This window comes from Rhipicephalus microplus, unplaced genomic scaffold, assembly GCF_043290135.1.
Source record: "Rhipicephalus microplus isolate Deutch F79 unplaced genomic scaffold, USDA_Rmic scaffold_13, whole genome shotgun sequence".
Classification (NCBI taxonomy): Eukaryota; Metazoa; Arthropoda; class Arachnida; order Ixodida; family Ixodidae; genus Rhipicephalus; species Rhipicephalus microplus.
The window spans coordinates 20,896,200-20,920,927 of NW_027464586.1; the positions used below are offsets into that span (position 1 = coordinate 20,896,200).

Genomic DNA, 24,728 nt, shown 5'->3' on the forward strand with positions numbered 1-24,728 from the left:
TTGAAGTATGGCGCCCCACAAGAGCTCAATCAAGCCTCAATGAATGCTTTCGAACATTTGCCACAATGAAGCCATCAGATCGCCGATACCATTCACAAGAGCACGTGCGTCCTGTCCAACACCAGAAAGGCATGTGAGCTTAGAGAGAAAAACCATAAGTGACGCAAGCCGCAGTACTTACAGTGTGATCACGAGTGGTAATTACCCCTTCTGTGCATTCTTTTATTTTCCATGCGACAAGCACACGAAAATTACTTAGCTGGCTCAATTATTATACGTGCAAGCGATCATGTGCTGTACAGCTGCACCACAAAAAGTGATAATAATGTACTAGAATAGCTTTTTCTAACAACTATCAACAGGTTAAACCATGGGTCACTCACCTTTATCGTTGAGGAACGTGCGCTGCACGTACTCGGCGACGAATTTGTGCGTTGTGATGTGGTGCCTCAAATACTCTTCCAGTGAAGACAGGTCAACGCCACAAACGTCACATTTCACGCGCGTATTGACTTCTGGGGCTACTTTATGGACGTCCCTGACATGCCGAAGCAAAGGACATACTGCGAATCTCGCAACGACGGCTTTCATCGTCAGTGACAGCTCGATCACAGTTGACCTGCGCCATTCCAAAGCGGAGTGAACAATAACGGACATTGCTGCTAGCACCTGTATTTGGAGATTTTCGTGCAGCATTGTAATCCAATTACCCACGGCATGCCATCCTTGCCCCGTGGGTATTGAAGATGACACTAGGGACGAAATTCGCCCCGCCGCGGTGGTCTAGTGGCTAAGGTACTCGGCTGCTGGCCCACAGGTCGCGGGTTCGAATCCGGGCTGCGGCGGCTGCATTTCCGATGGAGGCGGAAATGTTGTAGGCCCGTGTGTTCAGATTTGGGTGCACGTTAAAGAACCCCAGGGGGTCAAAATTTCCGGAGCCCTCCACTACGGCGTCTCTCATAATCAAATGGTGGGTTTGGGACGTTAAACCCCACATATCAATCAGGGACGAAATTCATCAAGCACGTGACATACTAGGCACTTCGTGGCGACACGGGAAAAGTCAGCACTAACTTAAGGAAAACAAGTTTTCAAGTGACGTCACACGTGAGTCACGTAGCAGTGACGTCATCTATTGTTCGCGACAGTGTCCAGACTCCAACGAAAAGCATGTCTGATGTCACTTGTAGTGAAGCCGCAATGAAGCCGGAAGTCAGCCATATCGACTGGGCAAATTCTCCTCTCTTGTTTACATCCGAATGTAAAGCAGAAGCACGACTCTCTCTCCGGCTCGCAAAAGCACGTGAGCTGCGCAGCGCGCATGTCGTGACGATCCGAAACTGATGAAACGGGGCTCAACACTCTGGGCCAGCGCGTTACCTTCGGCAAAGTCATTTCATCCGAGTATTAACAGCAAATAACAGCTCACCGACAACGAAGCAAGTACAATAGAACGTGCGCAAGATGCACTGACAGTGGCGAGTGACATGGCTGCGCTTTCGTGCGTGGCTCCCATTGCGACCTGGGTCACCCGAGTGCTGCGGGTCGACAAGCAAAAAAGAATGTAGAAAAAAAAATTTTTTCTGCGTCTGCCGGGGTAGCCCTATAATAGCAGCGATAAGCACCCAGACCGCCGGGAATCGCTTGCCCGGGCTGACGCGGTTTATCGTACTCCTGCAGCGGTCGCCGGCAAGCACGTCCAAGTACGCCACTTTCGTGGGCGCATTTGCGCTCTTTCGCTTCGCCGGAGTGCCAGCACTCACTCTGCCAAAAACGGCGAAAATCCGAGCGGATGTCATGGATGTCATCCGATGGAGTCATGGGCGCAGCCGTGTTTGCTGACAAAAATACGCACAAACCAACGAGCGCGCAGTGTCGGAGAGCCTCGTGCACGACCTACTGTACTCCTGACCTACCCAGGCAGCAGGGTTACTTTGGAGCAACGTTTCTAGAACTAGGTAAGTTACAGAACTGGCGATGTTGCGCGGCGTCACCGCTGCCAGCGACAAATGTTGCGCTACTGTCGCATCCTGATTGAGATCTCTAGATAAAAGAAATTCCAGATTCACTCACTGCATCCTCGTTCGTCACTCCCCTAACCTCCGTTGGCTGTGCATGTTGCAGTGCGTCGCTATCCGGGGAGATTTCTTTCTGCGTGAACAGTTTTGCGCTTCAGCGTGCCCTGTTTTGCTTTGTGCGTGTTTTTATCATGTCCACATGTTGCGTTCCCGCTTGTACGAGTGGCTACAGGAAATGAGAGATACCACGGCATTTTTTTGGTACCCCACGCGGACCTAGCTGAGCAGCGACAGGCATGGGACCTAGTGATTGTGATACGCACTTTCATGAGGAGAACATCCTTAAGACTTCTACTCAAGTCATCAAAGTAAGAAAGTACAAATCGCCAGATGAATATGGGGCCGACCTTGTCGAACGATGGGTTCCATGGATGTTCTTGAATTTGCCGGCTTACCTTTCAATACCCGCGACAATGAAGCGAAAGCTCCCCGATAGGAGTTTGGTACTTTCCAGATTATCATCGGCGAAAAAGAATCGACTATCTCCGAGCACTGAGCTCGAAGACAGTAAAATAAGTCCCGACAGGCCGTCAACGAGTGGCATCATTTCGTTTCGAGGCTAGAAACCGTTTGTTTACCTGCTGAATGCTGGCGGAAATTTGTTTTGAATGGCGAGACAAGACGTTTCGTGGTGTTTCTAGTGCTCAAAGAAGACATGACAGTAACCATTAGCAGACGTCACCATCACTTAGTCAAGTTGCCCGGCAATGCAGATACCATCACCCGATCGGCTGAACTTCTCGGGGACAAAGAAAAGCTGAAAGTGTGTTCATGTTGTCCGAATGTGTCAGCAGGCAGCCTCGTGAGTAGTGACTACGAAGTTCTCACCGGTACCCTTAAGTGGGGTCCATTCTCGAAGCTTTGGCTTCAGCTGTGTTAACAGGCTTCATTAGAGGAACTCAAGAAGAAGCGGAGGCAAGACACGCTCAAGAAAATTGCCGCACGCGCTGCTTTTTGACGATCTAAGTTGCTAAAGATTGTGACTGCCATGGAAAAAAAGCTTACTACAGAACCAGACAGAAGCCACGGGATTGCGCCACATAGTTGTAATTTATTTTAAGGCATGAAACACAGCCATGAGAGATGATACAAGACATTGTAATTGGGTTTCTCGCGCCTAAAAATCCATTACGAACGTACACCAACTAGCAACTAACGAACATACTCGTATGTTATGCTATATAATTTAAGCATCCGTTATTGTGGGCAGTTCAGAAAGCCATATATATATATATATATATATATATATATATATATATATATATATATATATATATATATAAGGGAAAGAAGTGTAAACCTAAGGGCTCGTTTTTCCGTGTTTTTAACACAATAATAATGAGATATAACAGACAGTAATGCCAAGGAATGTACAGGGGAAGTTATTAACATTAATGGAATGTAAATAAGAAGAAAGAAAAGTGGATGAAAAAATTACCAACTGTAAGCAGGAATCGAACCTACGACCTTCGAATTACGCGTCGAACGCGTAACGCGTAACGAGCATCGAACGCGTAATTCGAAGGTCGTAGGTTCGATTCCTGCTTACAGTTGGTAATTTTTTCATCCACTTTTCTTTCTTCTTATTTACATTCCATTAATGTTAATAACTTCCCCTGTACATTCCTTGGCATTACTGTCTGTTATATCTCATATATATATATATATATATATATATATATATATATATATATATATATATATATATATATATATATATATATATATATATTGTTAAGCGGTTTATTGACGGACACTCAGCGATGATTCACGACAGCGACAGTCAATGCGGGGATCGACTCTCTGCACGAGCTGCTCTTCTTCTTAAGAAAAAGGGCGACCCACTAGAAGGCGCTGAAGAGGATGACCCACTGTTCAAAGGCTTTACCACAACTACACCGGGTACGAAAAGGGAGCCGCCTGGCGACCTAACAGCTGGTTACAATGAGCGGGTCATGGTAGGCCTTGAGGCGCTCCACGTTAACAATGTCGCGTCCTCGACGACGCATGTCCGAAGATTGTTCGATGGGTTCAATCAAGTAGTTGACTGGGGAAGTGCATTTGACGACACGGTAGGGGCCTTCGTATTTAGGCAATAGTTTTGAAGATAGGCCAGTTGCAGTAGTAGGGATCGAGAGCCAGACGAGCGCTCCAGGGAGGAATGTGGGTGCAGTAGTACTGGCGTCAGCGCGAATGCTTTTTTGCCGCTCTTGATCATGCGCAGTAAAGGTCTTTGCAAGCTCTCGACATTCTTCAGCAAGCTTGGCTGTAGCAGAAATAGGTGCCCACTCAGACGGATCTGGCCTGTACGGAAGTATCGTGTCGATGGTGTGTGACGGGTGCCTTCCATATAATAAAAAGAAAGGTGAAAAGCCAGTAGTGCTCTGAGGGGCGGTATTATATGCGTAGGTGACGAAGGGTAGAATGGAATCCCAATTTGTGTGATCGTCGGCGACGTATTTGGAGAGCATGTCGCCCAGGGTACGGTTGAAGCGTTCTGTGAGGCCATTCGTCTGCGGGTGGTAAGCAGCAGTTTTGCGGTGAACAACGTTGCACTCTTTGAGAATGGCTTGAACGACTTCAGACAGGAAGACACGGCCTCGGTCACTGAGAAGTTCCTGGGGTGGGCCGTGTCGCAGAATGAATCGTTGGAGCAGAAAGGAAGCCACATCGCTCGCTGTAGCCGCGGGAAGAGCGGCCGTTTCGGCGTATCGCGTGAGGTGGTCCACAGCAACAATGGCCCAGCGGTTACCAGCCGACGTTAGTGGAAGTGGCCCATACAAATCGATGCCAACGCGCCCAAACGGCCTGGCAGGGCAAGGTAGAGGTTGCAGACCTACCGGCGACAGGTGCGTTGAAGTTTTGCGGCGCTGACATTCTATGCAGGAGCGAACGAATTTCTGCACGTAGCGGTACATGCCGCGCCAAAAGTACCGTTGGCGAATGCGGTGGTAAGTCTTCGATACCCCGGAGTGCACACACTGCGGATCAGAATGAAATAATTCGCATATGTCAGAGCACAGACTGCGAGGTATGACTAGTAGCCACTGGCGGCCGTCACCGTTGTAATTGCGTCGATGGAGGAGGTCGTCGCGAACGGCGAAATGGTGGGCTTGACGACGCAACGCGCGAGTGGATGGAGTGGATGGATCAGTCAGCAAGTCTATCAGTGAGGCAATCCATTGATCCCTGCGCTGTTCAGTAGCAATAGCATGAATGCTAATCGAAGAAATGGCAAGGTGAGACACTGAGTTGTTGGCATTGTCGTCAGGCAAGGGAGAGCGCGACAGGGCGTCGGCGTCAGCATGTTGCCTTCCATTGCGGTACAGCACGCGGATGTCATAGTCTTGCAGGCGAAGTGCCCACCGGGCGAGACGGCCTGAGGGATCTTTCAATGACGACAACCAGCATAGTGCGTGGTGGTCGGTGACGACATCAAATGGGCGACCATACAAATAAGGTCGGAACTTTGCAAGGGCCCAGACGATTGCCAAACATTCTTTCTCGGTGACTGTGTAATTAGTCTCGGCTTTAGTAAGCGTACGGCTCGCGTACGCCACGACATATTCCGGGAACCCTGGTTTGCGCTGCGCAAGGACAGCGCCGAGGCCGACACCACTGGCATCCGTGTGTACCTCTGTAGGGGCCGTAGGGTCGTATTGGCGGAGTATGGGAGGCGACGTCAACAAACGACGAAGTGTTCTGAAAGCGTCGTCGCACTGTGATGACCACGAATGGAGAGGCCCGTTACTTCCGAGAAGCTTCGTCAGCGGTGATATGATAGTCGCGAAGTTTCGAATGAAGCGCCGAAAGTAGGAACACAGTCCTACGAAACTGCGCAGTTCCTTCACGGATGTCGGCTTGGGGAACTCGGTCACGGCCCGAAGCTTGGTTGGATCAGGGAGAATTCCGTCCTTGGACACGACGTAGCCGAGTATCGTCAGCTGCCGAGCTGCAAATTGGCACTTCTTTAGGTTCAGTTGCAGACTGGCGTTTCTCAGACGCGTTAAAAAATGCCGAAGGCGTTGAAGGTGCGTCGAGAAGTCAGGAGCGAAAACGACGACGTCATCGAGGTAGCACAAGCAGGTGTGCCATTTCAGGTCACGCAGAACTGTATCCATCATGCGCTCAAAGGTGGCGGGCGCATTGCACAGCCCAAACGGCATAACGTTAAACTCGTACAAGCCGTCGGGGGTGACAAAAGTGGTCTTTGGTCGAGCGTCCTCAGCCATAGGTACTTGCCAGTACCCTGAGCGCAAATGGAGGGATGAAAAGAATTCTGCTCCTTGCAGGCTGTCAATCGCGTCATCTACCCGCGGTAGTGAATACACGTCCTTACGAGTGATCTTGTTGAGGCGTCGGTAGTCCACACAGAACCGCACAGAACCGTCCTTCTTCGTGACGAGAACGACAGGAGATGCCCAGGGGCTGCTAGAGGGGCGAATAACATCGCGGCGAAGCATGTCGTCGACTTGCTCGTTGATTACACGGCGTTCTGTGGGAGATACGCGATATGGACGTTGCCGCAGCGGTGGCTGTGCGCCTGTGTCGATGCGATGCGTAACGGTGGATGTGCGGCCGAGAGAAGGTTGAGCGACATCGAAACAAGAGCGGAATTCTTCCAACAGGCCCAAAAGCTGGGAACGCTGGCCCTGCGTAAGGTCGTCGGGTATGCAGGGACCGAATATATCATCGGATGATGAAGCAGATGTCGAAACAGCACCAAGCGTACAGGAACTTGGGTAGTGCATGTCATCGGGTTGATCCATAACTTGCGCGTCTTCGATGGGTTCCACGCTGCCGAGACATTCTCCTCGCACCAACGTAACGCTGTACGGAGATGAGTTCACAACAAAAATAGTGGTGCTGCCGTGAGTGAGTTGCACGGTCGCGAAAGGAACCAGCAAGCTTTTTCTTATGAAAACACGATGAGATGGCGAGAGGAGTGCAGTGGTGTCAGAAAGGCTTGCGCAGTAGAGCGACACCGCAACGGACGAGTTTGCAGGCACTTGAGTGTCGTCTCTGACGAGTAACTTGCTTGCAGCGGATGGACTGTCGGCCGGCGTCAAAGAAGAGAATGGCGCGAGTTCTATTTCTGCTGGTGCGCAATGAATGACGGCGTCGTGGCGGGAGAGAAAATCCCATCCTAGGATGACGTCGTGAGAGCATGAAGAAATTATGATGAATTCGACCGCATACATCACGTCCTGAATCATAAGGCGGGCTGTGCACATCGCTGTAGGGTGAATGCTTTGGGCGCTGGCTGTACGGAGGGAGAGCCCGCAAAGCGGCGTGGTCACTTTGTGCAGTAATCGGCAAAGTTTTTCGTCGATCACGGATACGGCGGCTCCAGTATCTACAAGGGCAGATGCACGAACGCCATCCACAAGCACGTCTATCACGTTCGACGGGCTTTCCTGAGGGCTTCCGCAGTTCGACAGCGTCGCAGCCCTTGCCTCGTGGACTGCGACGACTAGTTTTCCTGGTCGCCCTCGAGTGGACGTGGCCGCATCGGTGACAGTGAGCGACGTCGTGGAGATGGTGAACGGCGGGTAGACGGAACGGGGCGGGACGACGGTGACATAGGCGGCGGTCGGTCATAAGAGCGGCTTGACTGGCTGGGAAAGTTGGAGGCGACCTGTGGTTGCTGCACATGATTGCAATATCGTGCCACATGACCGACGCAACCGTAAGCAAAACAGATGGGGCGATTATCAGCAGTGCGCCATTGGTTTGCTGGTCGCATCCATGTCGCAGAACGCGATTGGCGAGCCGGCTGCTGATATGAGTGCATGGTAGGCGGCACTCGGGGCACGTGGGTGACGCCGGCGTATGTAGGCGAGACAGGTTCTCCAAAGGCCTGGGGCCTCGCGACGGTTTCGGTGTAATTTAGCGGAACAGTGACAGAAATCGGTGGGGGCGGCCTGGCAACAACTTGGGCGTAGCTGAGTGGCACAGATGCAGGAGGTGGCTGGTGGTATTCAGGGACGACCTCCGCGATTTCCTGCTGAATGGCTCGGCGGAGTGGAGGTAGAAGTGTACTTGATGGCTGTTGAGCTTGTTGTGGGGAAGCAAAAGCCAGTGGAGAGACCTGGCGGGCAACTTCCTCACGCACGAACGACTTGATTTCGGCGAGCAAGGTTGCGTGGTCTGGAACTGCTGACAAGGCCGAGAGATCAGCATCACGTGGTGGCGGACGACGGGTCATCAAGCGCTGCCGCCGCAGCTCGTCGTAACTTTGGCATAACATGATGACTTCTGCCACAGTGCGGGGGTTCTTTGCCAGGAGCATGGTGAAGGCATCGTCGGCGATGCCTTTTAGAACATGGGTGATTTTGTCAGCCTCTGACATGTTCAGGTCGACTTTCTTGCACAAGTCAAGGATGTCCTCGATATAACTTGTGAAGGACTCACCGGTCTGCTGGGCTCGTTCACGTAAACGCTGTTCAGCTTGCAGCTTACGAACAGCAGGGCGGCCGAACACGTCGACGACAGCTGTTTTAAAAGCGGACCAAGTCGGGAAATCAGATGCGTGGTTATTGTACCACATTCCGGCCACACCCGCAAGGTAGAAGAACAGGTTGCCGAGTTTAGCTGCCTCATCCCAATGATTGGGGACGCTCACACGTTCGTACATGGCAAGCCAGTCCTCGACGTCGGTGCCATCCGCGCCGGTGAAGACAGGAGGGTCGCGGATGCGGGGGACACCGGGACATGGCGGTGACGTAGGAGGAAGCGTTTGCTGGGCGGCGTCTTGGTACATGGTTGGAGGCACGGTACGGGATCGAAGCTCCAAGGGCATCGAATGCTGACCGAAGGTGTTTGAAGGGCACAGCACTCTCAGCACTCTCCACCAAATTGTTAAGCGGTTTATTGACGGACACTCAGCGATGATTCACGACAGCGACAGTCAATGCGGGGATCGACTCTCTGCACGAGCTGCTCTTCTTCTTAAGAAAAAGGGCGACCCACTAGAAGGCGCTGAAGAGGATGACCCACTGTTCAAAGGCTTTACCACAATATATATATATATATATATATATATATATATATATATATATATATATATATATATATATATATATATATATATATATATATATATATATATATATATATATATATATATATATATATATATATACTGTATTTGCCTTACACCGCCAAATATAACGCAGTATTAAGTTTCTGCGGCAGCTCAACAACAAATCCTAAAGCTCTTTCAGAACGGCCCCCACAGCGTCTTGCCTCGACGACTACGTTAGAGTGTACTAGAAGTGTTGAGTGGCGTGACCGTGCCTCGCCACCTGATGCCTTCCGCGTTGCCCGTAGCGGCGGCGCTGCAGTCGAATAGTACTGAAAGAGCCACGCGCCGCGTGCAGAAACTGCTATGTGCTCTGGCTTCCCCGGTGCGCTTTTTTATGCAGATTTCTTCATACCAGTCCATGATGCATGTCTAGTACCTGATGTCATAACTCTTGAAGTATTACACGCCAATATACTGAAATAGAGCTCCATAAAAGTCTTTGTGAGAGATCTAAAATTATTTAGAAAGGGCGTGTCTTATTCTGATTTATTTTCCCAACTCTTTCTTTGTTGAGCAGGCCTCTACAATACTAAGAATAACTAAGTCAATTTATTCTAATTAGTTGCGCTCAGAAAGCTGTGGGATCGAAAAAATAATACCTTGTCGAACGCACACCGAAGCAAAAGGCCGCACATAGAGGGGCGAGGAAGGGAACTTGAACTTCCTGCACAACGAAATGTTTTTGTAATTTAACTTTTCAGGGTGTACTAAAATATACACGTATTTACAGTGGCCACCAATTGCCAAAGTTAGTCGCTTAGCTGCACTCCCCTCTCCTCCAAAAAAATTGTGGTTAGTCCTGCACCCAACGTTTACAGTTGGCGAAGCTGAATATAGCGTGCCTCTGTACAAATGTGCATCGTAAATTTTACCGTTTCGAGAATATGAGGTCTCAAAACTAGTTAAGTCTAAAGTAGTTGAACAAAAAAAATCCACGGCGCAAAAAAACAGCTTTTCTAATTAAGGGGGCGATGACGTGTCACTAAATGCGTGTTTGGATATATATATATATATATATATATATATATATATATATATATATATATATATATATATATAAGGGAAAGAAGTGTATACCTAAGGGCTCGTTTTTCCGTGTTTTCAACACAATAATAATGAGATATAACAGACAGTAGTGCCAAGGAATGTACAGGGGAAGTTATTAACAATAATGGAATGTAAATAAGAAGAAAGAAAAGTGGATGAAAAAATTACCAACTGTAAGCAGGAATCGAACCTACGACCTTCGAATTACGCGTTCGATGCTCTAACCACTGAGCTATTACAGCGGCACTCCCTCCATCCACTTTTTTGGGTTTATCTGTGAATTTAGAAGTAGGAGCGACAGTCAGCGCCATCTATAAGCCAAACAACGAGTGTGAAAACACTCTTATGCGCATGTTTGACGTCACGTAGCACGTGAACTTATTATGAGCGGGCAGCTGATTAATTGTCCCTCTTATACAACCTAAACACACCGAGTCTGCCAGTACGAGACCCTCGTTCAATGAAATAAGGGAAAGAAGTGTATACCTAAGGGCTCGTTTTTCCGTGTTTTTAACACAATAATAATGAGATATAACAGACAGTAATGCCAAGGAATGTACAGGGGAAGTTATTAACATTAATGGAATGTAAATAAGAAGAAAAAAAAGTGGATGAAAAAAATTACCAACTGTAAGCAGGAATCGAACCTACGACCTTCGAATTACGCGTTCGATGCTCTAACCACTGAGCTATTACAGCGGCACTCCCTCCATCCACTTTTTTGGGTTTATCTGTGAATTTAGAAGTAGGAGCGACAGTCAGCGCCATCTATAAGCCAAACAACGAGTGTGAAAACACTCTTATGCGCATGTTTGACGTCACGTAGCACGTGAACTTATTATGAGCGGGCAGCTGATTAATTGTCCCTCTTATACAACCAAAACACACCAAGTCTGCCAGTACGAGACCCTCGTTCAATGAAATAAGGGAAAGAAGTGTATACCTAAGGGCTCGTTTTTCCGTGTTTTTAACACAATAATAATGAGATATAACAGACAGTAATGCCAAGGAATGTACAGGGGAAGTTATTAACATTAATGGAATGTAAATAAGAAGAAAGAAAAGTGGATGAAAAAATTACCAACTGTAAGCAGGAATCGAACCTACGACCTTCGAATTACGCGTTCGATGCTCTAACCACTGAGCTATTACAGCGGCACTCCCTCCATCCACTTTTTTGGGTTTATCTGTGAATTTAGAAGTAGGAGGGACAGTCAGCGCCATCTATAAGCCAAACAACGAGTGTGAAAACACTCTTATGCGCATGTTTGACGTCACGTAGCACGTGAACTTATTATGAGCGGGCAGCTGATTAATTGTCCCTCTTATACAACCTAAACACACCAAGTCTGCCAGTACGAGACCCTCGTTCAATGAAATAAGGGAAAGAAGTGTATACCTAAGGGCTACCTAAGTGTATACCTAAGTGTATACCTATGTATATATATATATATATATATATATATATATATATATATATATATATATATATATACATACATATACACGTTTTTGTATGCATGTTCACTGTGTACGTAATATACAAGTTATATTTCTCAAAAGGAAATGCACCAACGCCTGCCTAAACTTTTGACACTTAATATAAGGAGTGCACCTATAACACTAAACATTGTCATAAATTTTCTCGCTTACAACGACATTACGGCAGTATTATATTAGGAAAGCAGTACAATTTAAGCTGTCGATACAAAATAAGAACGGGTCACAGTGAATTTACGCAGAGTAACAGACAAGCTATGTATACTATACAACTGGCACTCTTTGATATGTTCTTGCAACCCCTTTCGCATGGAGTTTTTGACTAGGAGGTACAGGCGTTCTTTCAACTCGGCTCCTTGTTTTGGCCTCCAGGAGCTTGCATAAAAGAAGCAACGCGAGTGCCAAAGCACGCAGTTATAACAAGAAAGCATTTCAAAAAGCATTATTCATTAAATTCCGCAAAACTGGGCCATGAACGCATCATGAGCGTAGTATGTAGTCATGTTGTTAAATCACACGCACATTCACTGATGATTATCATTTTTGCACGAGTAGCATACCTACGACATTCATTGGCGTCCCGTAATGCCAAATTTAGTATAAAGGAAGAAAGCTAAAGGGCCGCGAGCGCATCATGAGTCCCGCATGTAGTCATGATTTAAAATTACACGCATCTCATGATCATCATCTTTGCATCAGTCACTTACCTTCCTCATTCATTCACGTCCCGTAATACTAGATTTCGTAGATGCGAAGCTAGCGAAGCCGCCGCAAGCACATCAATAGTGCGGCATGTAGTCATGTTGTTACGTATGGCGGCGAGTGTAGCACACTCTTTTGAGCCTCTTTGGCGTCCCGTAGCACGTGAAGTTTTTACGAGTGGGCAGCTGATCAATAGTTCCTCGTATACAACCTAAAGACACTAAGTATGCCAGTACGAGACCCTCGTTTATGAATAAGGAAAGAATTGTACACCTAAGGGCTCGTTTTTCCGTGTTTTAACACAATATTACTGAGATCTAACAGACAATAATACTAAGGAAAGTATAGGGAAATATATTAGACCAAATTGTAATGTAAATTTGAAGAAAAGTGGGTGAAAAGATAACTTGCCGTGAGCGGGATCCGAACCTGCGACCTTCCAATGACGCGTTCGTTGCTCTACCACTGAGCTACCACGAAAGCCATCCCCCTAGCCGCTTTAGAGGTTTATATGAGAATTAAATGTGGGAGTGTCAGTCAGGGCCACCAGTAGCCAAGGCGGCGAGTGTGGCACACTCTTTTGAGCCTGCTTGGCGTCACGTAGCACGTGAACTTGTTACAAATAGGCAGCTGGCCAAATGTGCCTCGTATTCAACATAAAGGCACTATGTCTGCCAGTACGAGACCCTCGTTCATGAATAAGGAAAGAAGTGTAACCCGAGGGTTCGTTTTTCCGTGTTTTTATGCAATAATAATGACATCTAACCGACGATAATACCAAGGAAAGCATAGGGGAAGATATTAGACCAAATTGTAATGTAAATATGAAGAAAAGTGGGTGAAAACATAGATTGCCGTGAACAGCATCCGAACCTGCGTCCTTCGATTGATGCGTTCGAAGCTCTACCACTGAGCTACCACGACAGCCTTCGCCCCAGCCACTTTATAGGGTTTATATGAGAATTAAACGTGGGATTGTCAGTCAGCGCCACCAGTGCCATGGCGGTGAGCGTGGCACACTTTTTCGAGCCTGTTTGGCGTCACGCAGCACGTGAACTCACTACGAGTGGGCAGCTGACCAGTAGTCCCTCGTATACAACCTTAAGGCACTAAGTCTGCCAGTACGAGACCCTCGTTAACGAATAAGGAAAGAAGTGTACACCTAAGGGCTCGTGTTTCCGTGTGTTTGCACAATATTATAGAGATCTAACAAACAATAATACCAAGGAAAGTACAGGGGAGGATATTACACAAATTTGTAATGCAAGTTTGAAGAAAAGTGAGTGAAAGGATAACTTGCCGTGGGCGGGATCCAAACCTGCGATCTTCCAATGACGCGTTCGATGCCCTACCACTGAGCTACCATGACAGACATTCCCCCCAGCCATTTTAAAGGGTTTATATGAGACTTAACGTGGGATTGTCAGTCAGGGCCCCACGTAGCCATGGTGGCGAGTTTGGCACACTCTTTTGAGCCTGTTTGGCGTCACGTAGCACGTGAGGTTGTTACGAGTAGGCAGCTGACCAATAGTCCCTCGTATACAACCTAAATACATTAATTCTGCCAGTACGAGGCCCTCATTAATGAATAAGGATGGAAGTGTACACCTAAGGACTCGTTTCTCTTCGTTTTTACACAATAATAATGAGATATAACAGACAATATTACCAAGGAAAGTATAGGGTAAGATATTAGACCAAAGTGTATTGTAAATATGAAGAAAAGTGGGTGAAAAGATAACTTGCCGTGGGCAGGATCCGAGCCTGCGACCTTCGAATGACGCGTTCGATGCTCTACCTCTGAGTTACCACGCCAGCCATCCCCCAAGCCACGTTATAGGGTTTATATGAGAATTAAACGTGGGAGTGTCAGTCAGCGCCACCAGTAGCCATGGCGGCGAGCGTGGCACACTCGTTTTGGCCTGTTTGGCGTCACGTAGCACGAGAACTTGTTTCGAGTGAGCAGCTGACCAATAGTCCCTCGAATTCACCTAAAGGCACTAAGTCTGCCAGTACGAGACCCTTGGTAATGAATAAGGAAAGAAGTGTACACCTAAGGGTTCGTTTTTCCGTATGCTTACACAATTATATTAAGATATAACAAACAATATTACCAAGGAAAGTGTAGGGGAAGATATCAGACGAAACTGTAATGTAAATAAGAAGAAAAGTGGGTGAAAAGATAACTTACCCTGGGCAGGATCTGAACCTGCGACCTTCAATTGACGCGTTCGGTGCTCTACCACTGAGTTACCACCACAGCCATCCCCCCAGCCACTTTGTAGGGTTTATATGAGAAATTAACCTGGGAGTGTTAGTCAGCGCCACCAGTAGCCATGGTGGCGAGTGTGGCACACTCTTTTGAGCCTGTTTGGCATCACGTAGCACGTGAACTTGTTACGAGTGGGCAGCTGACCAATAGTCCTTCGTATAGAACCTGAAGGCACCAAGTCTGTGAGTACGAGACCCTCTTTCATGAATAAGGAAAGAATTGTACACCGAAGGGCTCGTTTTGCCGTGTTTTTACACAATATTAATGCGATCTAACAGACAATATTTCCAAGGAATGTATAGGGGAAGATATCAGACCAAATTGTAATGTAAATATGAAGAAAAATGGGTGAAAAGATCATTTGCCGTGGGCAGGATCAGAACCTGCGACTTTCAAATGACGCGTTCGATGCTCTACCACTGAACTACCACGACAGCCATCTCCCAGCTACTTTAAAGTTTTATATGAGAAATTAAGCTGGGAGTGTCACTCAGTGCCACCAGTAGGCATGGTGGTGAGTGTGGCACACTATTTTGAGCCTGTTTGGCGTCACGTAGCACCTGAGATTGTTACGAGTGGGCAGCTGACCAATAGTCCCTCGTATACAACCTAAAGGCACTAAGTCTGCCAGCACGAGACGCTCGTTAATGAATAAGGAAAAATTTGTACACCTAAGGGCTCGATTTTCCGTGTTTTAACACATTAATATAGAGATATAACAGACAATAATACCAAGAAAAGTATAGGGGAAGATATAAGACCAAGTTGTAATGTAATTATGAAGAAAAGTGGGTGAAAAGATAACTTGCCGTGAGCAGGATCCGAACCTACGACCTTTAAACGACGCGTTCGTTAATCTACCACTAGGATACCACGACAGTCATCCCCCCAGCCGCTCTATAGGGTTTACATGAGACTTAAATGTGGGATTATCAGTCAGCATCACAAGTAGCCATGGCTGCGAGTGTGGCGCACTCTTTTGAGCCTGTTTGGCGTCACGTAGCAGGTGAACTCATTACGAGTGGGCAGCTGGCCAATAGTCCTTCGTATACAACCTAAAGGCATCAAGACCAGTATCAGACCAGTACAGTAATTACAGACCAGTATCAATCACTTCGATACCATGCAAAATAATGGAACGCGTAATTTATTCGCAGCTTGTAAAATTTTTAGAGGGCAATTCTTTCTTTACTGATTCGCAGCATGGATTTCGTAAAAACTTTTCCTGTGAAACGCAACTAATATGTTTTATACATAATTTGCATTCTATTCTCGACAACAGCATACCCATTGACTGTATCTTTTTAGATTTCTCAAAAACGTTTGACAAAGTACCTCATGATTTACTCATTTTAAAATTACTGAGCCTCAATATAGATGATAAAGTCCTCGCGTGGGTGATTGCTTTTCTCAGCAACCGTTCCCAATTTGTAACTGTTAATAACTATGATTCGCTTAGGGTCCCGGTTGGCTCTGGGGTCCCACAGGGCTCCGTGTTGGGACCATTGTTTTTTCTGGTCTATATAAATGATTTGCCTCTAAACATTACATCTTCAGTGAGTCTTTTCGCAGATGACTGCGTAATTTATCGGGCAATTAAGGGACATTCAGACGTTCTAGATTTGCAGGCTTATATGGATCGGGTTCAGGAATGGGGTGTGACTTGGGGCATGACGTTAAACGTTAACAAATGCAAGTACATGCATGTTAACCGACACAGCACTAGTATCAGGTCGTATCATATTAATAATGTTCTTCTCGAAGTAGTAAATTCTTATAAGTATCTAGGTATCCACATAACTTCTACATTGTCTTGGAAGACACACATTGAATATATTGCAGGTAAAGCTAATAGCACGTTGGGTTACCTTCGAAGAAATTTTAATCAGGCACCCGTTTGCTTGAAACTCTTACTCTACAAAGTATTGGTACGTAGCAGATCAGAATATGCAGCATCTGTTTGGGACCCTGGTCATGACTCGCTTATCTATGAATTAGAACGAGCGCAGAATCGGGCAGCGCGCTTCATCCTTTCAAATTACCATTGCACCTCGAGCGTCACATCAATGAAAACTACACTAGCATTATCCCTACTGTCTCTTCGCAGGAAAGTGTCTCGGCTGTGTATATTCCATAAAATTTACTTCACCAATCCGTTACTCAGAAGCAGATTATTGGCCCAACCAACTTACGTTTCCACTCGCATTGATCATCGCCATAAAGTAGGACTTCCTTTAGCGCACACCAAGTGTTTTCATAATTCATTTGTGCCAAAAACATCTGTATGCTGGAATCATCTTCCTTGTGATATTGTTGGTATAAAAGATGCTGCTTTATTTAAAATTGCCATCACTAAATTTATTTGTACGTAGCCTCAGTTCAACCCTGTAGCAAGCGACGATTGCAATTTTTCTGTTGTTGCATTTTGCTTTGTATGCTGTACATGTATGTATGTACCCACTCCCCTCTGTATTGCCCTCGGGCCTTGAGGGTAACTGAATAAATAAATAAATAAGCCTGTGAGTACGAGGCCCTCTTCCTAGAATAAGGAAAGAAGTGTACAGCTAAGGGCTCGTGTTTCCGTGTTTTTACGCAATAATATAGAGCTTTAACAGACAAAATTGCCAAGGAATGTACAGGGGAAGATATTAGACCAAACTGTAATGTAGTATGAAGAAAAGTGGGTGAAAAGATAACTTGCCGTGGGCAGGTTCCGAACCTGCGACCTTAGAATGACGCGTCCGATGTTCTACCACTGAGCTACCACGACAGCCATCCCCCCAGCCATTTTATAGTGCTTATATGGGAATTAAACGAGGGACTGTCAGTGAGCACCACCAGTAGCCAAGGCGGCGAGTGTGGCACACTCTTTTGGGCCTGTTTGTCGTCACGCAGCACGTGAACCGTTTACGAGTGGGCAGCTGACCAATCGTCCCTCGTATAGAAACTAAAGGCACTAAGGGTGCCAGTACGAGACCCTCGTTCATGAATAAGGAAAGAAGTGTACACCCGAGGGTTCGTTTTTTCGTGTTTTTACACAATATTAATGAGATCTAACAGACAATAATACCAAGGAAATTAAAGGGAAAGATATTAGATCAAATTGTAATGTAAATATGAAGAAACGTGGGTGAAAAGATAACTTGCCATGGGTGGGATCCGAACCTGCGACCTTCCAATGACGCGTTCGATGATCTACCACTCAGCTACCATGACAGCCATCCCTCTAGCCACTTTATAGGGTGTATATGAGATTTAAACGTGGGATTGTCAGTCAGTGCCACCAGTAGCCATGGCGCCGAGTGTGCACACCTTTCAAGGTATACACACCTTTCCTCAATCATTAATGAGGGTCTCGTACCTGCAGACTTAGTACCTATAGGTTGTATACTATGGACTATTTCAGCTGCCCACTTGTAAGAAGTTCAGATGCTACGTGATGCCAAACAGGCTCAAAAGAGTGTGCCACACTCACCGCCATAGCCACTGGTGGCACTGACTGATACTCCCACGTTTATTTCACATTTAAACCTATAAAGTGGCGGGGTCGATAGCTGTCATGGTAGCTCAGTGGTAGAGCATCGAACGCGTCTTTGAAGGTCGCAGGTTCGAAGTCTGCCCATGGCTCGCTGTTTCGTGGATGCTGCTCTATCCCTACGGGGCTTGTTTCTCCTCCATGTGGCAGAAGTAACAGAAGACGCCTGTTTCTGCGTACGGTTTTTCCTTCAGTTTGGACCCAGTAGGATCTCGGTGTTTTAGAAGGACGAAGGATCGTGCCCTCGGCGCCTCTGTCTTTGAGCCATACTTGAGTGCCTGCGGATAGACAGGGAAAAGGTCTCGCAGCATGACGTTTGTCAAAATACATCTTTTGTTTTTGTCAGTATTTTTCATCTTGCTCTTTCCAAGAAGCCTTTACTGCTTCAGGCTTTAGCGCGGATGGCATGCAGGGTACTTTTGAGCGTAAACGGCGGCTCATTAGCAACTGCGCTGGACTATAGCCGCTTGGACCCGGCTTGTTTCTAGAGTTCAGCAATGTGATGTAGGGGTCCTCTGCCTTCTTCAAAAGTCTTTTAAGAGTCCCTACCATGCGCTCAGCTTCTCCGTTAGCTTCAGGGTAACGAGGACTTGTTGTGACATGCCTAAAGCCGTAGTTTCTTGCAAAATCAGCAAACGTGAATGAGATGAATTGTGGTCCGTTGTCTGATACTACCGTTTGCGGTATCCCATGTCTGGCAAAGCAGCTTTTCAGGTGCTGGATGACCGCCTTCGACGACGTTCCTCGATCCAGCAGAGCCAGCTCAGGATACCTGGCGTGATAATCAACAACGGCAAGATACACAGCTCCTTTCATCTCAAATAAATCAATTTCGATTTTCTGCCATGGCAGCTCGGTTGTTTCCGATGGAATCATTAGTTCGGAAAGCTGGGTACGCTCTGTGGCGCATGCTTGGCAGTTGGCTACGATTTGTGCATTGTCTTTGCTAATTCCTGGCCACCAGAGAGATTCTTTAGCGCTCGCGCGGCAGCGTGCAATTCCCTGGTGTCCCTCGTGAACCCTCCGAAGCATTTCTTTCCGGAGCGCTCGTGGAATCACCAGCTGTGAGTCCTTCAAAAGCAGCTGCTTGCATACCGTGATGTTACCCCGATGCGCCCAGATTGGCTTGAGAAGTTGTGGTGTGTAGTGCTTAGTGGGCCAACCTTGCATTTGAGCTTCGAGCAACGACGCACATTCGGGATCGTTTGCTTGCTCTGAGCGTATGCGTTCGAGCATGTCGTCAGAGAACGCATACTGAACGACTCCCTCCATGTGAGCTGAAACGTCTGCTTCAGACTACTCTCTGACCGAAAGCGCAGTGTTCATCACTCTCGCGCGAGAAAGTGTGTCCACCATAGCAATGCTTTTCCCCGGCACGTGTGTTAGCGAGAACAAGTACCGCATAACACGCATTCTCAACCTTTGAATTCTTGGCGGTAGAGAATCAAGAGGATCTCGACCCAGCAGCGGGACGAGAGGCTTGTGATCCGTCTCAAATAGCAACGTGAGGCCTCTTAGGAATTCGTCGAAGCGTTCCGCAGCCCAAGTTGAAGCTAATGCTTCTTTTTCGATCTGTAAATACCTCTGCTCTGTTTTTGTGAGCGATCTGGAGGGATATGCAGCAGGACGTCTCTCACCAGATGGCTGATCCTGGAGGAGTATTGCGCCAACCCCTAGTGAAGACGCGTCCGCCAATACAATTGTCGAGTACCGGGGGTTGTACCTCGCCAGGCATCTGTCTAAGCAGAGAGTGCTCTTGATCCTCTCAATAACTGTCTCTTGTTGATGTCCCCAAAAGCAGTCGCTGTCCTTGTTGAGGAGGCCGCGTAAAGGAGCAGACGTTGAAGCTGCATCTGGTAAAATTGATTGATTGATATGTGGGGTTTAACGTCCCAAAACCACTATATGATTATGAGAGACGCCGTAGTGGAGGGCTCCGGAAATTTAGACCACCTGGGGTTCTTTAACGTGCACCCAAATCTGAGCACACGGGCCTACAACATTTCCGCCTCCATCGGAAATGCAGCCGCCGCAGCCGGGATTTGAACCCGCGCCCTGCGGGTCAGCAGCCGAGTACCTTAGCCACTAGACCACCGCGGCGGGGCTGCATCTGGTAAAAACCTTGCGAGATGGTTCATCACACCTAACAAGGATCGAACCTCAGCGACGTTTTGGGGTCTTGGCAATTGCTTGATTGCTCTAACTTTCTCGGGGTCTGGACGCACGCCATTGACATCGAAGATCATCCCTAAGAATGCAACCTGTTTAACTGAGAAACAACACTTTTCCCTATTGAGAGTTACGCCTGTTTGTTGAAGTCGTCTGAGGACGTTACAAAGCTGCTTGTCGTGTTCCACTTGGTTCTTGCCGTACACCAGAATGTCATCCATGTAGTTCGGTACGCCGTGTGGGCCTTCTAGGACTTGCGAGAACTTTCTTTGACAAATTTCAGGTGCGGATGTAATCCCGAACGGCAACCTGCGGTAGCAGTACCGCCCGTACGGCGTAATGAACGTCATGAGCTTTTGACATTCCTCGGAAAGCCTAATCTGGTAGAAACCAGAATGCGCGTCTAGTTTACAGAAGACTTTGGCTTCCTGGAAGCTTTCCATAACTTGCTCAATTGTTGGCAGTTGATGACGCTCTCGTCTGACGAACAGGTTCAATTGAGTTAAGTCAACGCAGATCCTTACTGCTCCAGACGGCTTCATTACAGAAACGATAGGCGCGCACCATTCTGTCGGTTCTTCGACCTTCTGTATCATTCCTTCTCGTTCTAGCCTGTTCAGTTCTTCTTTGACTTTTTCTTTCATGGGAATAGGAACCCGTCGCGGTGTAGACAGACTGTACGGGATTGCATGTGGCACAAGGCGTAGGGTGTGTTCTCCCGATATAGTACCCGTTCCTTGGAATATCTTAGGATACTTGCTTCCGATATTGTCAGCAGTGTCTAATTCATCTAGGAAGCGAACAATTCCCAGAGCTTTTATGGCTGGTAGTCCCAACAAGGGCTTGCACAAGTTCTGCACGACGTAAATGGTTTGTTGTGAACAGCTGTCTTTCCAAGATATTTTAGCGTCAAACTTTCTGATCGTACGTATGCTAGTATTGCTAGGTCCTTTAAGATCGGCTGCGTTTTCCAGAGAAGGCAAAAGGATAATTTTCACCGACGACTGTCACTTCGGCTCCCGTATCTACTTTCAAGCGGAGCGTCTGGTCGTTTATCTTTACCGTCACGAAATGCTCAGATTGTGTGTTCGCACACTGCTCGACCGTGCCTATAAACTTGCCATCAGCTTCGGCGATGCTATCGAGATTTGTGTCTCTTTGCTTCTTTTTTCGGCATGCCTTTTCATAGTGGCCCAACTTCCGGCAAAATCTGCACGTTTCTTTTTGCGCTGGACACTTGTTTCACGGGTGAAATGGTTCGGCACAATAACTGCAGTTATTTTGATGATAAGCGGGTTGCTGACAGCGAGTAAACGTGCTCTTTGCAGTGGCTTTCTTGGGCATTACTGCGGCGACGCAAGCTTCTGGGACTGTGCCCTCATGCTCTTTTAGTTCTGCTTGCTGTTGCTTTACGGTTTCGCTCGTACGCGCTCTTGCCAAAGCACTGGCCATCGTTAGCTTGGGGTCCATCTACAGTTCTTCCGAAAGAACCTGATCCCGTAGTCCTACTACGAAGCGGTCTCTTATTAGGCGTTCCTTCATGCCTGTGAACTTGCATCTGTCGGCTAACTTGCTAAACTCGGTTGCGAACCGGTCTACTGTTTCTCCCAGTTGTTGGCGGCGTAGATAAAAGCGAGCACTTTCGTAGACTATGTTCTTAGTGTGGACAAAGTAGTCGTTAAATTTAGACTTTACGAGCTTGAAGTCCTCCATTTCTTCGTCGTTTACGTTTAGCGACCGAAGAATCTCCCTCGACTTTCTGCCCATAGCATAGAGATGAGTCCTTACTTGAACTTCGTCTTTTTTCTCATTTAGCCCAGACGCGAATCTGTAGTCGTCCAATTCGTCCATCCAGGCGGGCCAGTCCGCTGCGTTCTGGAAGTCGAAGGGCTTAGGAGGCTTGATTCCCGCCATTCTGAAGCGCTGTTGCCGATACGGCTTGTTCTAGTAGGCGCAGCTGCCAGTCGCTCGCTTGTTGACGGGGCCGTTGAAGCGCTAGTTGGCTACATCGGCACCATTTCTGACACCATGTCAAGCTCGTCAGAGTCAGAGAAAGCAAACAAGCTCGTCAAGCTCGTCAGAGCAAGCAAACGATCCCGAATGTGCGTCGTTGCTCTGAGCGTATGCGTTCGAGCATGTCGTCAGAGAACGCATACTGAACGACTCCCTCCACGTGAGCCGAAACGTCTGCTTCAGACTACTCTCTGACCGAAAGCGCAGTGTTCATCACTCTCGCGCGAGAAAGTGTATCCACCGTAGCAATGTGTCAAGCTCGTCAGAGTGATCGACAGACGCTCGTTACCTCGTGACCAAAAAAAAAAGCCCTCTTTAATGTTTCGTCACGAAATATATACAGTCAGAATGGTCACATGACTCCCGTGATAACCTGATAAAGGAAACCAAGACAGCGCGTGTCTTGGCGCTTGTCTCTGGAGCAGGCGGCCACGGGATGCAGCAGGATGACGTTACAACTTATACCAAATTTGGTATTACTGGACGTGAATGAATGACGAAGGTATGATATTGGTGCAAACATGATAAACATGAGATGCGTGTCATGTAACAACATGGCCAGATGCTACGCGCATGATGTGCTCGCGGCCATTTTGCTAGCTGCACATGTGTCAAACGCGGTATTACGCAACGCGAACGGACGATATAGCTAAGTGACACATCCACACATGATAATCACGACATGCGTGTCATGTAACTATATGACTTCATGCCACACTGATGATGCGCTCACGGCCGTTTCGCTGGCTTCACATATGCCAATTTCGGTATTACGTGACGCCAATGAATCACGAAGGTATGTGACTGGTGCAAACATGATAATCATGAGATGTGAGTCATGTGAGAAAATGACTACATTCCACAGTCAAGGTGACAATACATTTCGACGTGACACGGTGCGCGTGCTCGCTGGCGTTCATTACGTCATGTATCGACGGTGTTGCCACGCCAAGCGCCGGTCCTGCCTTATACTCGCAGGCGCGTGACGCGCTGCTTTGACGCATGGGCGTTTGATCGCGTCCGGCGTCCCACAGTCACAAAAAGAGGGAGACGCAGTGTGGTCAGGGTAACGCATCGGCGTGAAACACAGCATCTCTCATTTCACGCCGGTTACCGTCGGACAACGTCGGTGGACGGTGGTCGCGCCTGACGTCACACTATGGAGTGCTCACGTTTTGTTAACTTAGCGTCGCTGTGCCCAGCGTGCGCGCGCGTCAACGCTACATTGGAGTATATTGGGCCTTTTATGACGCACTCGGGGCCGTTTTGCAAGCTCCACATATACGAAATTTGGTGTTACGTGACGTCAATGAATGATGAAACGTATGGCTGTTGCAAACATGATAATCCTAACACGCGTGTCAAGTAAAAACATCACAACATCCCACGCTCATAGCGTGATCGCGGCCGTCTCGCTAGTTCCACATATACTAAATTTCGCGTGACGTGACGTGAATAGAAGATGGAGGTAAACGACACATCCACACATGATAATAATGACACGGAAGTCTAAGCGCCATCATTTACTTCAACCTCGTAACGTTGTGCATCTGCCTCAGTTGCGCAGAAAGCGACTAAAGCACTGCTACTTCACCTAAAGTGAACAAACCTGAGCGACCGCCTGTAGACTGTGTGTGCTCCCCGAGTGTGCTCGTGATTGTGTGTACCTTCTCATCTCTCTGCAACCTCTTTTCTCCCCTTCATCTCTTCCCCCGTGCAGGGTAGCAAACAGGATGTGCGTCTGGTTAACCTCTCTGCCTTTCCTTGCATCTTTATCTCTCTCTCTAAAGTGAAATATAGACATGTCTCATTCGTGCTTCGCATATCATCGATTGCCACTGTACGTGGGATCTGCCAATTTTTAAATGCGAAGCATTTCTTAGCGAACTACGGTGACTTTGAGCGTAGCTATCTATCTATTTATCTATCTATCTATCTATCTATCTATCTATCTATCTATCTATCTATTCATCTATCTATCTATCTATCTAGCCGCCTACGACTTTTAGCTCTCGTGGCCCTTTCGATAATGGTACCAATATCAAACTTGGCATGACATAACATGACTGTACGAAGAACATATTTTACTAGTGATGACATGAAAATCATGACATGGTTGTCATGAATGTCATGATTTAGATTTCATAATTCTGCTGCTCTTGTGGTGGTTTCGTTCACATGACACGTTGCAAAACTGCTATGGTATGGCATGATTGAATAGCGAACACAAGCGACAGATCCTAACAAGAAAAACTATGACATGTGTGTTATGTAACAACATGACTACATGCCGCGCTCATGATACGCTTGCGGCCATGTGTTAGC

At 47.3% G+C, this 24,728-nt stretch overlaps 3 non-coding genes and 1 pseudogene across 3 annotated transcripts; all 4 read right to left on the bottom strand.

Annotated features, from left to right (window-relative positions):
• Positions 1 to 10,381: 10,381 nt before the first annotated feature.
• TRNAT-CGU (transfer RNA threonine (anticodon CGU)) lies at positions 10,382 to 10,454 on the bottom strand. Its single transcript has one exon. It is a non-coding gene; the product is annotated as a tRNA-Thr (tRNA).
• Positions 10,455 to 10,838: 384 nt separating this feature from the next.
• Positions 10,839 to 10,911, bottom strand: TRNAT-CGU (transfer RNA threonine (anticodon CGU)). Its single transcript has one exon. It is a non-coding gene; the product is annotated as a tRNA-Thr (tRNA).
• A 383-nt stretch (positions 10,912 to 11,294) lies between these two features.
• On the bottom strand, positions 11,295 to 11,367 carry TRNAT-CGU (transfer RNA threonine (anticodon CGU)). The gene has a single exon. It is a non-coding gene; the product is annotated as a tRNA-Thr (tRNA).
• A 9,974-nt stretch (positions 11,368 to 21,341) lies between these two features.
• Positions 21,342 to 22,687, bottom strand: LOC142783998 (uncharacterized; annotated as a pseudogene).
• Between the last annotated feature and the right edge of the window lie 2,041 nt (positions 22,688 to 24,728).